Here is a 14,743-nt window from a genome sequence, read left to right as displayed (position 1 = left end):
GACGTGGATTTGTGCCCCGGTCTGGGAAGATCCCACATGCCGCGGAGCGGCTGGGCCCGTGAGCCATGGCCACTGAGCCTGCGCGTCAGGAGCCTGTGCTCCACAACGGGAGAGGCCACAACGGTGAGAGGCCCGTGTACCACAAAAAAAAAAAAATCTCAAAATGTGACGAGACATTTTGAGAACCATTGGTCCAGAGAAACATGGGAGGAAGTGTGCCTGTGCATGTGTATGTGTGCGCGTGTGTGTGTGTGTGTGTGTGTGTGTATGAGAGAGAGAGAGAGAGAGAGAGAGGGAGAGAGGGAGGGAGGGAGGGAGGGAGGGAGGGAGGGAGAGAGAGACGATGTGCATGAGAGAATATAATGTATTTGTTATTTACATTTATGTTTGTTGATCAGATTTTCACCTTTTCACTTTAAAAAAGCTTCAGTAAACATTTCCTTAGTTTAATCTTTGTCAGCATTTTAAATTATTTTCTTGTGATAAATTCCTAGACAGAATTGCTTGGTGAAAAAGTGGCAAGCTTTAAGGCTTTTTATATATATTGACTAAATGGCCTCTAGAAAGATTTTTCCAATTTAAATTTGACATTTCTTTTTAATCTTTACAGAATTTAGGACCTAGTTTTACACATGGTAGCTGTGTAATAAGTACTTGGTAGTTAGTTGATTGAATGTTGGTTGTGAGTTTCCATCCCTCTTTTTCCAACAACTATCTGGGTGTGTTGGTATATGACACTTCACAACAATTTCTGTGTGGGCTGGGTCTGCAGAAGGAACTTATTGTTATATGGATTATTTCCTGTAGACCCATGCCTTTTAAAGTGTGGTTCCGGAACCCATGGGCTCCACCTGTGAACTTGTTAAAAATGCAAATTCTCTGGTCCCACACCTGGACCTACTTTGTGTTTTAAAATCCTTCCAAGTGATCTTCTGAAAGCTAAAATTTAAGAGTAACTGTCTAGAAACAATAAATGCTGGAGAGGCTGTGGAGAAAAGGGAACCTTCCTATACTGTTGGTGGTAATGTAAATTGGTATAGCCACTATGGAGAATTGTATGGAGGTTCCTTAAAAAACTAAAAATAGAGCTACCATATGATCCAGCACACTGACTCCTGGGCATATATCCAGATAAATCCATAATCTGAAAGGATACATGCACCCCAATATTCACTGAAGCACTATTTACAATAGCCAAGACATGGAAGCAACCTAAATGCCCATCGACAGAGAAATGGATAAAGAAGATGAGGTACATATATACAATGGAATATTACTCAGCCATAAAAAAGAATGAAATAATGCCATTTGCAGCAACATGGATAGACCAAGAGATTATCACAGGAATCAGAGACCATGGGCCTCCAGCAGGCACCTTTGCCAGACAGAAGAGCAGCAATGTCCCTGGGGCTGAACTGCATGGGTGGATGTGAGCAGAGTAGAGGAGAAGGTGGGGGGTTGCACACACTTTCCAAGGCTGAGTCACTCAGTCCTCCACATGGGACAACCCCAGGGCATCCAGATGCCTTCCCAAAGAGTAGAAGACACAAAGTCAGGAGGTCAATTTGGAAGGGAACTGCTGCAGTTGGCAGAGACTTTGGTGCTTGAACTCACACCTGGTTCCCCTCCTCCTCTGTCAGAAATGAGTTTCTGTACTAACAGCTCCTGACATATGTAATCCCTGGGGCTTGCAGGAGTGTGTGTGTGTGCAGTTCCTTAATTAGACTGCACCATCTCTTATAAACAGGGGCTGTGCCTGTCACTACATGCTTAGCTTTACTTATAATGGGGAATTTTAAATGGGACTGACTGCACTCTAAATGCTCATGCACTAAGGTACCCCGTCTTCAGGCTTCCAAGGGAACATTGGGTGGTCCTGCCCACAAGACAAGTGTTTCTGAGAAGCTGATTATGTAAGGGATTGAAAAACTTAATGAAAGACAATTAGTCAAGACTCTTCATCGGGGCCAGTTCCAGCTACTGCTTTGTAACTGAGAAGTTTTAAAATGGTGAAATGCATCATTATTCATGTCTGGCATCTTTATCCCAGGTTGATAGCAGACTATCTGGTGACCAGTTCAGAAAGTCAGCAGCTCAAAGAGATGGGGTTAAATTCTAAACAAGCCTGGAAGCTTTACATCCCCTCTGGCTGGGAGGCACCAACTAGTGAAAATAATCCCATCTTATTTAAGCAGCCCAGCTCAGTGAATAAAGGAGCCATTCTAAGGAAATGGGTGCTGGGGTTACAGCAGGAATAGCTGAAGGGGGAGTCAAAATAAAATGCTCACCATCAGAAAACACATTTGGATGCCTCTGTATCTGTGAGTAGCACAGCTTGGCATGAATGGAATGTGCTGGAATGAAGAAGAATCCTAGGGGTCCTTGCTAACCCTAACAAGAGTGAAGGGTGATCAACTGTCCTGGTTTTAGCAATCGAAGTCCGTGTCCCTAGAAGTCCCCCAGTCCCTGGCAAACCGAGATGATGGATCACCCTACCTGGCTTCTGGAGGTCTTGACTCACTCTCTTCCCAAAGAAGTCCTTCAGAGATGGCTGAATTCCTCATGAGATACATTTCAGGCAGCTCTGGAAAATAAGAAAGCCAAGTCAGCTATTTTGATCTGAACTTTGCTTCTCCCTATGAAGTGTGTGCTCAGCTATGAAGATTTTATATGTTTTTCCTACCTCTCAGATCTAAGGCCAGGAAGCAGCAGGTATGGTGGTCCTAAAGTGGGGCAGCTACCCGTGTTGGAAGTAGAGTCTGCCTCAACACTGGAAGCCAGACTTCTCTAGGTCCCTTGAGGCTTTTCCAGGTGCCTGCCCTTAACTTCTGGGGTTTCAGCAAGAGGTATTGGGTGAGGTGAGGTGTCACAGTGGGGGATGTGTATTATAATGTTTCAAGAAGTTTCGGTGTCTTTCCCACTCAGTTACCTAGGGATGATGAGTCACCTCCCTCATCCCTAGGATTCTGGTCAGGTATGTTTCCCTTTAAGGGCTTATCAATGCCATTTTGGAGTTTTGACATTGTCTGGCTAGAAAGTCTAAAGTTCTGAAAAGCACTTAGTTCCAGAATATTTGAAAACAGAACAGTAGAATGTGTTGAGAGTATGGTTTCTGGAGTCAGACTTCCTGGGTTTGAATCCCATTTCTTTCCCTTTTTAGTACGTATGACCTTGGGCAAGTTTTTCAAATTCTCTGACCTTAGTTTCCTTACCTATAAAACATGGATAGCAATGGTGTCTTTCTCATAAAGTTGCTGTGAGAATAAAATGAGCTAATTTATAAAAGTGATTTTTTAATTAAAAAGATCTCTTCCAGCTTTACTGATATATGATTGACATTAATGTTATATAAGTTTAAGGTGTTCAGTGTGTTGATTTGATATACTTATATATTGCAAAATGATTACCACCATAGTGTTAGTTAACACTTCCATCACATCATTACCATTTCTTTTTTGTGATGAGAACATTTAAGATTTACTCTCTTAGCAACTTTCAGGTATATAATACAGTGTTATTAATGATAATCACCATGCTGTACATTAGATTCCCTCGAACTTATTTATCTCATTTTTTTTTAGTTCTAAGAAATTTATTATTTAACTCTTTCCATACGCATATTAAGGTAGCATTAGTTTATTACTTACATGAATTTTTTTTTTTTTTTTTTTTTTTTTTTTTTTTTGCGGTACGCAGGCCTCTTACTGTTGTGGCCTCTCCCGTTGCAGAGCACAGGCTCCGGATGCACAGGCTCAGCGGCCATGGCTCACGGGCCCAGCCGCTCCGCGGCATATGGGATCCTCCCAGACTGGGGCACAAACCCGTGTCCCCTGCATCGCAGGCGGACTCCCAACCACTGGGCCACCAGGGAAGCCCCTACTTACATGAATTTATACTTTATGGATTTATAATACCCACAACTGAATTTGCAAAGCGGTAATTCATAACTCAAATTTAATTTCTACATGATTTACAATAGCCATCAGGGGGAAGGGTAAGCTGTGACAAAGCGAGAGAGAGGCATGGACATATATACACTATCAAACGTAAGGTAGATAGCTAGTGGGAAGCAGCCGCATAGCACAGGGAGATCAGCTCGGTGCTTTGTGATCGCCTGGAGGGGTGGGTTAGGGAGGGTGGGAGGGAGGGAGACGCAAGAGGGAAGAGATATGGGAACATATGAATAACTGATTCACTTTGTTATAAAGCAGAAACTAACATACCATTGTAAAGCAATTATACTCCAATAAAGTTATAAAAAAAAGATATTAGAGTTACCATAAATATCTGATATAAACTAACAAATTACTAACATAATATAATGCCATAAAATCATTTATTTTAACAATTTTTAATTTATAGTCAAGGTATACTAGAAAATACTGGGATTTTGAGTCTGACAAATGTGGATGAAAAATATGGACTGCTTCATGAATGTGTGTGTCATCCTCGTGCAGGGGCCATGCTAATCTTCTCTGTATCATTCCAATTTTAGTATATGTGCTGCCGAAGAGAGCACCTTATTTATCTTATGAGGGACAGTTTGCACCTGTAGCATAAACCCTGACAGTTGGTTTTTCTTTTTGTGATGCAAGTGTCTGACTTAAGCTTTGATTGCCAAGGGAGCCACTTCAAAGAGGCATCCACTTCAAAGACAGCTATCTCTTATAAACACCTTGCCAGCCACATGACTAGATAAAGATCCAGGCTAGGTTGCCCCCAACTGCCCCAGCCTCCTTTGTTTCAGAGCTTTAAAAAAATAACAGCTTTATCGAGACATAATTCACATACTATAAAGTTCACACTTTAAAGTATACAATTCAGTGGTTTTTAGTATATTTACAGAGTTGAGCAACCATCACCGTTACCTATTCCAGAACATTTCTGTCATTCCAAAAAAAATAACCCCATACCTATTAGCAGTCAGTCAGTCCCAATTCCCTTTCTCCCATCCCCTGGCAATCACTAATTGACTTTAAGTCTCTAGTTATTTGCCTATTTTGGATATTTCATATAAGTGGAATCATACAATATGTGACCTTTTGTGTCTGGCTTCTTTCACTTAGCATGTTTTCAAGGTTGGCCCATATTGTAGCATGGGTCAGTATTTACTTCCTTTTACTTCTGAATACTATTTCATTGTATTGCTAGACCACATTTGTTTATCTACTCATCAACTAAGGAACACCTGAATTGTTGAAAATACTCTTTTAAAATTACACAGCATGAAACAATCCCACATAATGTATATGTGTACTAATAATGATTGCTAATATTTATTGAGCACTTACTATATACCAGGGGTTGTTCTAAATGCTTGTATGTTTTACCCCATTTAATGTTCACTTCAAACCTATGAGGGTGCTGTCACTATTATTCCCATTATTTTTATGAGGAAATTAGGAAATAGGGAGATTAAGTAACATATCTCAAGATAAAGAGCTAGTACGTGATTCAAACCTAGGAAGTCTGTCTGTAAAGCCTGCACTTTATTTTTCATTAAAAATTATTACATAATAAAACTGACTTTTTGGGGGGAATATACATTTCTATGAATTGTAACATACACTGCCACAATCAGATAAAGAACTATTCCATAATAACAAAATATTATTATTCCATAATACCATGTTTTAAATTCCCATTCTGTGTTTTAAATTCACCAATAAAAAGAAGGCCCTTGAAACCCTAGGTCCCCATACTTGATCCCAATAAAAGCAGAACCCTAGGCCTGCTGCCTCTCTTTCTCTACCCCTGACTTCACCGTGTGGCCCGAGGTGTAATGTGTAATTTCCAGAACCTTTGAATAATAACCTTTTTTCCAAAGTTTCCTGTTGGTTATTGCTGAGGGCATCTTACAGTCATGATAAGAACCACAAGGGTCCAGCAACAACACTAGTTACTGATAGGTTGAGACAGGCATAAAACAGTACTCTTGACTAACATCTCCCCATTTCTCCTACCTCTCAGCCCTTGGTAACCACCACTCTACTCTCTGTTTCTATGAGTTTGGCTTTTTTAGATTCCACATAAGTGTTATCATGCAGCATTTGTCTTTCTCTGACTTATTTCACTTAGCATAATGTTCTCAAGGTCCATTCATATTATCTCAAATAGTAGCATTTCCTTCTTTCTCGTAAGTGAATATTTTTCCATTGTATATCTGTATACTACAACTTCTTTATCAACTCATCCCTTGAGGGACACTTGGATTGTTTCCATATCTTGGCTACTGTTAATAATGCTCCAATGAACATGGGAGTGAAGATATCCCTTCAAGATCCTGTTTTCACTTCCTTTGGATACATACCCAGAAGTGGAATCACTGGATCATATGGTGATAGTTCTATTTTTAATTTCTTGAGAAACCTCCATACTGTGTTCCATAGTGTCTGTAATAATTTACTTTCCCACCAACAGTGCACAAGGGTTTCCTTTTCTCCACACCCTCACCAACACTTATCTTCTGTCTTTTCAGTGACAGCCATTCTAACAGGAAATGTGGTGATAGCTCATCGTGGTTTTGATTTGCATTTCTCTGTTGATTAATGATGTTGAGCTTCTTTTCATGTATCTGTTGGCCATTTGTAGGTCTTGTCTTCTTTGGAAAAATGTCTATTCAGTTCCTCTGCCCATTTTTAATCAGATTTTTTTCTGCTCTTGAGGTGTATGAGAACTTTATTTAGATATTAACCCCTTATTAGATATGATTTGCAAATATTTTCTCCCATTCCACAGGTTTCCTTTTCATTTTGTTAGTGTTCATTTTGTTGAAAAGAAGCATTTATTTTGCTGTGCAGAAATTTGATGTAGTTCCACGTATTAATTTTTGCTTTTGTTGCTTGTGCTTTTGGTGTTACATACAAAAAATTTCTGCCAAAACCAATTTCAAGAAGGTTTTTCTTATGTTTTCTTGTAGGAGTTTTATTGTTTCATGTCGTATGCTTAAGTATTTAATCCATTTCGAGTTAATTTTTGTGAGTGGTGTAAGGGGTTCAATTTCTTTCTTCTACATGTGGTTATCCAATTTTCCCAGCACTATTTATTGAAGAGACTATCCTTCACCCATTGAGTATTCATGGCTTCCTTGGGAAATATTAGTGGACTGTATATGCTAGGATTTATTTCTGGTTCTCTCTTCTGGTCCATTGGTCTATATGTCTGTTTTTATGCCAGTACCATACTGTTTGGATTACTATAGGTTTGAAATTAGGAAGTGTAATGTTTCCAGTATGTTCTTCTTTCTTATGATTGCTTTGACTATTCAGGGTTTTCTGTGGTTTCATACTAATTTTAGGATCTTTTTTTCTATTTCTGTGAAAAATGCCATTAGAATTTTGATAGGGATTGCATTAACTCTATAGACGGCTTTGGGTAGTATGGCCATTTTAAACAATATTAATTCTGCCAATCCTTGAATACAGAATATCTTTCCATTTTTTGTGTCTTATTTAATTTCTTTCATCAAAGTCTCATGGTTTTCAGTGTACAGATCTTTCACCTCCTTTGCTAAATTTATTCCTAAGTATTCCATTATTTTTTATATTATTGTGAATGGGGATTGTTTTTATTTCTCTTTCAGATGCTTTATTGTTAGTGTGTAGAAATGCAAGTGATTTCTGTATGCTGATTTTGTATCCTGCAACTTTGCTGAATTCATTGATTAGTTCTAACATTTTTTGGTGACGCTTTCAAGATTTTCTACATATAAGATCATATAATTTGCAAATAAAGAAAATTTTACTTCTTCCTCTTTGATTTGGATGCTTTTTATTTCTTTTTCTTACCTGATTGCTCTAGCAAGGACTTCCAGTACTATGCTGAACAGGAGTGGTGAGAATGGGTATTCTTTTCTTGTTCCTGATCTTAGAGGAAAAGCTTTAAACATTTTACCACTGAGTATGATGTTAGCTGTGGGTTTGCCCAAAGCTTTTATTATGTTGAAATATGTTCCTTCTATACCTAGTGTAGAGAGTTTTTATTGAGGGGATGTTCAATTAAAAAAAATTATTTTATTTATTTTTGGCTGTGTCAGGTCTTAGTTGTGGCATGCAGGATCTTCGTTGAAGCATGTGGGGTCCTTCGTTGCAGCACATGGGCTCTCTGTTGTGGTGTGCAGGCTTCTCTCTAGTTGTGGTGTGCAGGTTTTCTCTTTTCTAGTTGTGGCACACAGGCTCTGGGGTGCATGGGCTCTGAAGCTGTAGTGCATGGGTTCCAGAGAGTGTGGGCTCTGTAGTTTGCAGCATGTGGGCTCTAGTTGAGGCATGTGAGCTCAGTAGTTGTGGCATGCGGGCTTACTTGCCCATCTTAGTTCCCTGACCAGGGATCGAACCCTCATCTCCTGCATTGTAAGGTGGATTCTTTACCACTGGACCACCAGGGAAGTCCCAAGAGGATGTTCAATTTTGTCAAATGTTTTCTCTGCATCTACTGAGATGATCATATGGCTTTTATTTTTCTTTTTACTAGTGTGGTGGAATATTGATTGATTTGTAGATGTTGAACCATCTTTGCATCCCTGGGATAAATCTCCCTTAATCATGGTATACGATCTTTTCAATGTGCTGTTGAATTCAGTTTGTTAATATTTTTTGAGAATGTTTGCATCTTTATTCATCAGGAATATTGGTATAGTTTTCTTTTCTTGCAGTGTCCTTATCTGGCTTTGGTATCAATGTAAAGCTGGCCTCCTAGAATGAGATTGGGAGAGTTCCCTCCTTCTCCTCAATTTTGGGGAAGAGTTTTAGAAGGATTGATGTTAATTTTTTAAATGTTTGGTTGAGTTCACTATCAAAACCATCTGATCCTTTTCTTTGTTGGGAGGTTTTTGATTACTGATTCAATCTCACTCATTATTGGTCTGTTCCAATTCTCTGTTTTTACATTATTTAGTCTTGGTACGTTGTATGTTTCTAGTAATTTTTCTATTTCTTCTAGGTTGTCCATTTTCTTGGCATAAAATTGTTCATAATAGTTTCTTTTTTTAAAAAAATTTATTTCATTGAAGTATAGTTGATTTACTATGTTAATTTCTGCTGTACAGCAAAGTGATTCAATTACACACACACACACACACACACACACACACACACACACACTTGTTTATCACAGGATATTGAATAAAGTTCCCTGTACTTTATTCAGGGAACAGTAGGACCTTGTTGTTTATCCATTATAATATATATACATATACATATATATGTATGTGCATGTATACACACACACACACACACACACACACACATATATATATATGTATATATAATAGTTTGCTTCTGCTAATCCCAAACTCCCAATCAATCCCTCTCCCACCCCTCTCCTCCCTGGAATAGTAGTTTCTTATGATCCTTTGTATTTCTGTGGTATGAGTTGTAATGTCTATTCTTTCATTTCTGATTTTATTTGTCTTTTTTTCCCCTTAGTCTAGCTAAAGTTTGTCAATTTTGTTTCTCTTTTCAAAAATCAACTCTTAGTTTCATTAATCTTTTCTGTTGTTTTTCTGATCTCTATTTTATTACTGCTTGCTCTCATCTTTGTTATTTCCTTCCTTCTGATAAGTTAGGGTTTAGTCTTATGGGGGTTCTCTTTATCAGAGAATTTTTTTCTCTTGCTGCTTTTAAAATTCTTCACCTTTGATTTTTGACAGTTTTATTACAATGTGTCTTGGAAAGGATTGTTTTGGATTGAAATTTTGTGGTGACCAATTAGCTTCATGAACTTGGAAATATATATCTCTCCCCAGATTTGGGAAGTTATTAGCCATTATTTATTTAAATGAGCTGTCTACTAATTTCTCTCTCTTCCTTCTGGGACCCCAATGATGCAAAACTTTTTTTCTTTTAATGGTGTCACATATGTACAGTAGGTTTTCTTTATTCCTTTTCATTTTTTCCTTTTGCTCCTCTGATTGGATCATTTCAATTGGTCTGTTTTCTTGTTCACTGATTCTTTCTTCTGATTCATCAAGCCTACTGTTGAAGCTCTCTATTGAATTCTTAGATTCAGTCATTATATTCACCAGCTCCAAGTTTTCTGTTTGGTCTTTTTTTATCTCTTTGTTGAACTTCTCATTTTGTTCTTGTACTGTTTTCCTGATATTGTTAAATTGTTTATCTGTGTTCTCTCATAGCTCTCTGAACAACTTTGGAAAAATCATTTAGAATTCTTTGTTGGGAAATTCCTAAATCTCTACTTCTTTGGGGCCAGTAACTGGAGATTTACTATATTCCTTTGGTAGAGTCATGTTTTCCTGATTCTTCATGATCCCTATAGCTTTGCTTAGCTGTCTGTACATCTGAAGAAGCAGTCATCTCTTCCAGGCTTTATGGACTTAATTTGATAAAGGAACACTTTCACCTACAGGAGGGGGCATCCTGGAGCATGACACCAGGTCCAGTGGTACAAAGGGCTACATGTGATGACACTGGGTCCAAGGTGGCATGATGTCCATTAGGCTCAGTCTGCTGAGGTCCACAGCATGGACGAATGTATGGTTCTTGGTGACTGCAGGGAGTCTTCAGTGTCTGCAAGAGCTTTGGGGATCCTCAGTGGCACCTTCAGGTCCAGCTAGTATGGACTAGGAGGGCAGGCAATGGTGGTGCCTGGAGCTGGTGGTGTGCACACACTTGGCTGTGGGGCCAGCTACGGGTGCCTATGTAGTGGCAGGGTCTGGTTACAGACAAATGTAGTGGTGCAGCCCAGGGCAAACTATGGGCTTACTGGAAGCTGTAGGGGCTTTGCTGTCAGTGTGCTCACTTGTGACTACATAGTTGTCCCTCCACAACCAGGCCCTGCACTGGGAGCCTGTGATGAGGGTTGGGCCAGGGCCATTCAGGTACACAGCTAGAGGGGCTTGCTGCAGATGAACATGGTAGTGCAGGCCAGGACAGAAAACGGCCTGATCTGGGCCCGCTGCAATTGCAGGGACCCCGGCTGTCAGCATGCCATCCTGTAGCTGCACAGTCTCCCCAAGGTGTGCTCACAGTAGTGGAGGCTGGTGACAGGTGTCAGGCAAGCAGCGTACCAGCACATATCTGGAGGGTGATTCCCAAGCATATGCACAGCGATGGGGTTCCTCTGTGGAAGTCTAGGCTGGCGTTTTGCATTTGCGTAGCCACAGAGGTCTGGGCTGGCTGCAGGTGCAGTCCCTGGGCTCTAGTAGGGACAGGAGGGAGGGAGCAGGGAGGTACTCTGGCAGCTGGCATCAATGAACATGAATACCTGTGGGGCAAATTCTGGTGAAATCTGTAAGGGGGGGGTCCACATCAGTTGTGCTGACCACTGGCTTCTTCAGTGGCAAAATCTGCTCAGTTTATCCGCAAAGCAGGTCACTGTGAACCGAAATGACTCCTCCTATGTGGCTGCTGTTGGTAGCCCCTGCTTTTCTTCCTTGGCTCTTCTTTTCTTAGCTGGCTCTATACATCTCATCTTTGGCAGTCTGGGTCGGGTAAAACTGAATTGAGACCTTCACATGGTACCTGGAAAGGCTGGGGAAGCTGGTTGCTCATCCCGCTCTACTTCTCCTGGCAAGGGGGACTCTTTCTACCTGGGAAGTTCCCTCTTGGCATGGAGCAATGCTCGCTTGGGGGATGGGACGGTTCAGGCAAAATGAAGCTGTCTTTCTTCTCTTCTTGTGTGGTTATTCTCAGGGTTTCCTCCCACCGTGTTGCTAAAGTTCCTTAAGCAGACTCCAGAGCTTTCCCAGAGCTGCTTTTGTTCATGGATAGCTGTCTAATTGTTGATCTTTGTGAGGAAATGGAGGCTGGAGTGATGTCACCTCCAAGAAAGTATAGAAAATGCTTAGAGCACAGAATGAGTGCTATATAAACATTTGCTTTAACTATTACAATGATTACTGTTAATGTTGCAACTGGAAAGAGTTTAGCAGACATTGGTCCAAAATATACCTTTACCCTTTGGTAGCTGTATGGTTTAGGCAATTTATTTCACCTTTCAGGGTCTCGGTTTTCTCATCTGTAAAGTCATACCTCATAGGTTTGTTATGAGAACTCAGGGAGATAACTAGTTAAAGTATCCAGCAAAATGTCCGGCAGCCTGCTTGCTCAATACATGTTGATACTTTTCCATCCATAGTAAGTTAACATAGATTTGGTGCCAGAATCATTTAGTCACATTATTCAGGTAATTACATACAAGGCACTAATAGGGATGATCAAAGCTGGTCCTTGGATTGTCACTGCTTCTGCTTGAGTGCAGTATGTGCTAACCGTTAAGCTTGATTAAAATTAACATCCAAGGTCTCTTTGGAACTTCAATGGCAAGGCCTACTGAAAATATTTCTGTGAACTCCGTAGCTCCTGAGAATATACAGTCTCACTTCAGAACAAAGTGTATTTTCATAAGAGGCATGGAAATTGTTTACCAGCTCCTGGAGGATTTGGTTACAGCCCCAAGATTGCTTGACAGCCATAAATGAATGCGTTTGTCTCACTGGAGTCAGCTCACTACCATGCAGTATCTGGAGGAATGCAACTAGGGCACCGAGATCTTTCCCCAGAGGGTGCCATCACTGCTTGCCTGGTTCCAGAACATTGCCTTGTGTCTTTTGTCCCTTTTATCCCCTGCTTACATGGCATGGCCTTACACTCCCCCTGCTTTTTTCCTCTGATACCTTTTCTGGCTCACAAAAGCGCATCCCCAGCCCTCCCTGACCACGCCCCCCACACAAAGCAGCTTCCTCATAGCATCACATTGTCTATTTGCTCCTCCTGCTCTTATTTCTGGGAAGAATCTAGCTTTCAGGCTTGATCTCTTACTTCTTGAGGGGCCAAGAAATGAGACCCTTCCTGATCCATGAGTAGGGTTCATGCCTCTACCGTGGTTTGAAGTTAAGTCTAAAGTTGTCCTGCGGCACACATGAGGCATGAATGGGCCCAGTGCCAGTCACCACACAAGAAAGGCTAATGGTATAACTATCTTTACTGTGTATGTATACTCTCATTATTTTCACTAGCTTCCTTTTTTTTTTTTTTTTTTAATGCCGTGCGCGGGCCTCTCCCATTGCGGAGCACAGGCTCCAGACGTGCAGGCTCAGTGGCCATGGCTCACGGGCGCAGCTGCTCCGCGGCATGTGGGATCTTCCCGGACCGGGGCACGAACCCACATCCCCTGCATCGGCAGGCGGACTCTCAATCACTGTGCCACCAGGGAAGCCCTAGATTCCATTTTTATCAGAAGGTCAGATAAGTGGATCATGGATTCTAGCCAACTGTTCTAAGTCACATTCTTGAGTCTTAAATATAGCAGATCATGTCCAGGTGATATCATTTGCATCCTTTCGTTACGTTAAACGGTTCACACTTCTGGTTATCTGATATGAATGTAAAGCTGAATAAACAACATGGTTGTTTCATGGGTATGAGATCATGCCTTTTTACCCTAATGTCTGAACTTTTAGTAGTCACCTACAGCATGCCATGTTTGTGCCAAGTCCTGTGAGAAAAATTCACAAAAGATATGACATATGTGCATGACACTTGCGTTATGGTGAGAGAGAGAGAGAAAGTTATCAGTGATGACAGGACATAGTAAAAATGTATGACAAAGACATACTGAGGGGAGCACGTTGAGTCCTAGTTGGAGGCGGGGGTGGCGGGTAGGACAAGGAGGACATTTTGGAACACTCACACTAAGCTGACTGGAGCAGTGGATAAAAGCCAGAGGGATGAAGACAGGTGGGAGAGAGATCTACAACTCCCTTAGTCCTTTGTCCCTTCTGATTTTGTTACCATAGACTATACTTTATCCCCATTCTCTCTATGCATCAGGGACTCTGGAATTGTCACATAAAGGAATGCAAATTCCTGCTTCTCATAGTGTAATTTAAAAAGTAAAATCTCTATCCTTTAGGAAACAGTGACTGTTTAGGGTAGTTTTGCTTCACCCTATATTCAGGCATGGCCTGTAATTTTAGTTTTTGGTTTGTTCTGAACCAACACATCATGATACTAGGGTTGCAGCTGGAGTAGATTACCCTGGATCTCTGAACTTTAGAAAACATACCATTTCTACAATGCCCTGCACCCTCATCTTTGGCCCTGCTCAGGGAGTCTGTAATCGTGGAAATGGGACAAGAAAACTTCATGAGGGAAGAGTTTTCTGCTTGGAGAGTTCAGGCCTGTGTAAGTGGCAGGAGAAATGTCTGGGTTGTCAGAGAACAGTATAAGGGTTTGGGATTTCAGGAGAATATAGGAAGAAACAAAGAGGGAACTTACAAGGGAAATGAGGTAGCTTCAAATATAAACTTGGTCTTCCCTGGGGCATTTTTGTGGGGTTCTGATTAGGTACTTAACTAAGTTGCTCTGGCCAACAGGAAATGAGATATCACATTTCTCAAGAGATAATCAGGCCTTAGCAACACCAGCACTTGTAGTGGAATTGCAAGGGCTCCTATTCAAAAATACCAGACCTTATTTTCTGGAAATATCTATTGTTCCTGGAAAACTAAAAGCCCTCTGCAGTCTTCTAGGCCTGACTGGGTCTGAAGTTTCTGTGCTGCTGAGCTATAGGTCAGGATGGGATGAACTAGCAGCTGGGGTGGGGTACCCCTGTCCACTAGGGTTTGATTTCACTCTAAGTTCTGTAACACCAGCTTCTTGCCAAGGCTTCACCAGCTGTTTATTATCATAACCAACCATTATCTGAACCGCAGAGCCTCACATAACCTTACCCAAAATTCAGAGCTGGGATGGAATTTTGAGTACAGTGCTAGAATTTCAGACAA

This window comes from Leucopleurus acutus (genome assembly GCF_964270905.1).
Source record: "Leucopleurus acutus genome assembly, chromosome: 14".
Classification (NCBI taxonomy): Eukaryota; Metazoa; Chordata; class Mammalia; order Artiodactyla; family Delphinidae; genus Leucopleurus; species Leucopleurus acutus.
The sequence above is the reverse complement of the archived record's forward strand: the minus strand, read 5'-3'. Positions refer to the sequence as shown.